The sequence below is a fragment of the Labrus mixtus genome, unplaced genomic scaffold (genome assembly GCF_963584025.1).
Source record: "Labrus mixtus unplaced genomic scaffold, fLabMix1.1 SCAFFOLD_46, whole genome shotgun sequence".
Taxonomy (NCBI): Eukaryota; Metazoa; Chordata; class Actinopteri; order Labriformes; family Labridae; genus Labrus; species Labrus mixtus.
In genome coordinates this window covers 95,001-97,500 of record NW_026870293.1, presented here as the reverse complement: position 1 = coordinate 97,500, position 2,500 = coordinate 95,001, and the positions used below count along the sequence as shown (strand labels likewise).

At 43.6% G+C, this 2,500-nt stretch overlaps 3 non-coding genes and 7 pseudogenes across 3 annotated transcripts; all 10 read left to right on the top strand.

Moving 5' to 3' along the window:
- The first annotated feature begins 19 nt into the window (after positions 1 to 19).
- Positions 20 to 128, top strand: LOC132967692 (5S ribosomal RNA; annotated as a pseudogene).
- A 121-nt stretch (positions 129 to 249) lies between these two features.
- LOC132967280 (5S ribosomal RNA) lies at positions 250 to 358 on the top strand (annotated as a pseudogene).
- A 122-nt stretch (positions 359 to 480) lies between these two features.
- Positions 481 to 589, top strand: LOC132967744 (5S ribosomal RNA; annotated as a pseudogene).
- Positions 590 to 708: 119 nt separating this feature from the next.
- On the top strand, positions 709 to 827 carry LOC132967330 (5S ribosomal RNA). Its single transcript, XR_009670687.1, has one exon. It is a non-coding gene; the product is annotated as a 5S ribosomal RNA (ribosomal RNA).
- A 119-nt stretch (positions 828 to 946) lies between these two features.
- Positions 947 to 1,065, top strand: LOC132967306 (5S ribosomal RNA). Its single transcript, XR_009670664.1, has one exon. It is a non-coding gene; the product is annotated as a 5S ribosomal RNA (ribosomal RNA).
- Positions 1,066 to 1,419: 354 nt separating this feature from the next.
- On the top strand, positions 1,420 to 1,528 carry LOC132967569 (5S ribosomal RNA; annotated as a pseudogene).
- A 123-nt stretch (positions 1,529 to 1,651) lies between these two features.
- On the top strand, positions 1,652 to 1,780 carry LOC132967493 (5S ribosomal RNA; annotated as a pseudogene).
- A 104-nt stretch (positions 1,781 to 1,884) lies between these two features.
- Positions 1,885 to 1,993, top strand: LOC132967271 (5S ribosomal RNA; annotated as a pseudogene).
- Positions 1,994 to 2,115: 122 nt separating this feature from the next.
- LOC132967547 (5S ribosomal RNA) lies at positions 2,116 to 2,234 on the top strand. The gene has a single exon (XR_009670821.1). It is a non-coding gene; the product is annotated as a 5S ribosomal RNA (ribosomal RNA).
- A 161-nt stretch (positions 2,235 to 2,395) lies between these two features.
- Positions 2,396 to 2,500, top strand: part of LOC132967625 (5S ribosomal RNA) — a 109-nt pseudogene continuing 4 nt past the window's right edge.

Genomic DNA, 2,500 nt, shown 5'->3' with positions numbered 1-2,500 from the left:
CTTTCTGCACACAATAATGGCTTACGGCCATACCACTCTGAACTCGTCGGATCTCGGAAGCTAAGCAGGGTCAGGCCTGGTTAGTACTTGGATGGGAGACCGCCTGGGAATACCAGGTGCTGTAAGCTTTTTCATTTTTTTGATCATATGTTTTTTTTTTATCATATAGAGACATATTCACATGTCCAAAAATTCAGCCAGAATCAAGGGCATGACATCTTTAAAAGGCCCTTTTTGCACACAATAATGGCTTACGGCCATACCACCCTGAACTTGTCCGATCTCGGAAGCTAAGTAGGGTCCGACCTGGTTAGTACTTGGATTGGAGACTGCCTGGGAATACCAGGTGCTGTAAGCTTTTTCATTTTTTTGAAAATATGTTTTTTTTTTATCATATAGAGACATATTCACATGTCCAAAAATTCAGCCAGAATCAAGGCCATGACATCTTTAAAAGGCCTCTTTCTGCACACAATTATGGCTTACGGCCATACAACCCTGAGCTAATGCGATCTCGGAAGCTAAGCAGGGTCGGGCCTGGTTAGTACTTGGATGGGAGACCGCCTGGGAATACCAGGTGCTGTAAGCTTTTTCATTTTTTTGATCATATGTTTTTTTTTATCATCGAGACATATTCACATGTCCAAAAATTCAGCCAGAATCAAGGGCATGACATCTTTAAAAGGCCCCTTTCTGCACACAATAATGGCTTACGGCCATACCACCCTGAACACGCCCGATCTCGTCCGATCTCGGAAGCTAAGCAGTGTCGTGCCTGGTTAGTACTTGGATGGGAGACCGCCTGGGAATACCAGGTGCTGTAAGCTTTTTCATTTTTTTGATCAAATGTTTTTTTTTATCATAGAGACATATTCACATGTCCAAAAATTCAGCCAGAATCAAGGGCAAGATATCTTTAAAAGACCCCTTTCTGCACACAACAATGGCTTACGGCCATACCACCCTGAACACGCCCGATCTCGTCCGATCTCGGAAGCTAAGCAGGGTCAGGCCTGGTTAGTACTTGGATGGGAGACCGCCCGGGAATACCAGGTGCTGTAAGCATTTTCATTTTTTTTGATCATATGTTTTTTTTTTATCATATAGAGACATATTCACATGTCCAAAAATTCAGCCAGAATCAAGGGCATGACATCTTTAAAAGGCCCCTTTCTGCACACAATAAAGGCTTACGGCCATACAACCCTGAAATTCTCCGATCTTGGAAGCTAAGCAGCGTCGGGACTGGTTAGTACTTGGATGGGAGACTGCCAGGGAATACCAGGTGCTGTAAGGTTTTTCATTTTTTTTGATCATATGTTTTTTTTTATCATATAGAGACATATTCACATGTCCAAAAATTCAGCCAGAATCAAGGGCATGACATCTTTAAAAGGCCCCTTTTTGCACACAATAATGGCTTACGGCCATACCACCCTGAACTCGTCCGATCTCGGAAGCTAAGCAGGGTCGGGTCTGGTTAGTACTTGGATGGGAGACTGCCTGGGAATACCAGATGCTGTAAGCTTTTTCATTTTTTTGATCATATGGTTTTTTTTTTATCATAGAGAGACATATTCACATGTCCAAAAATTCAGCCAGAATCAAGGGCATGACATCTTTAAAAGGCCCCTGTCTGTACACAATAATGGCTTACAGCCATACCACCCTGAACATGCCCGATCTCGTCCGATCTCGTCTGATCTCGGAAGCTAAGCAGGGTCGGGCCTGGTTAGTACTTGGATGGGAGACCGCCTAGGAATACCAGGTGCTGTAAAGTTTTTCATTTTTTTTATCATATAGAGACATATTCACATGTCCAAAAATTCAGCCAGAATCAAGGGCATGACATCTTTAAAAGGCCCCTTTCTGCACACAATAATGGCTTACGGCCATACAACCATGAGCTTATGCGATCTCGGAAGCTAAGCAGGGTCGGGCCTGGTTAGTACTTGGATGGGAGATCGCCTGGGAATACCAGGTGCTGTAAGCTTTTTCATTTTTTTGATCATATGTTTTTTTTTTATCATAGAGAGACATATTCACATGTCCAAAAATGCAGCCAGAATCAAGGGCATGATATCTTTAAAAGACCCCTTTCTGCACACAACAATGGCTTACGGCCATACCACCCTGAACACGCCCGATCTCGTCCGATCTCGGAAGCTAAGCAGGGTCGGGCCTGGTTAGTACTTGGATGGGAGACCGCCCGGGAATACCAGGTGCTGTAAGCTTTTTCATTTTTTTGATCATATGTTTTTTTTTTATCATATAGAGACATAATCACATGTCCAAAAATTCAGCTAGAATCAATAATATTGGGGAGCATTTGTTCCCCCAAATTATGGCAGAGGGCATGACATCTTTAAAAGGCCCCTTTCTGCACACAATAATGGCTTACGGCCATACCACTCTGAACTTGTCGGATCTCGGAAGCTAAGCAGGGTCGGGCCTGGTTAGTACTTGGATGGGAGACCTCCTGGGAATACCAGGTGCTGTA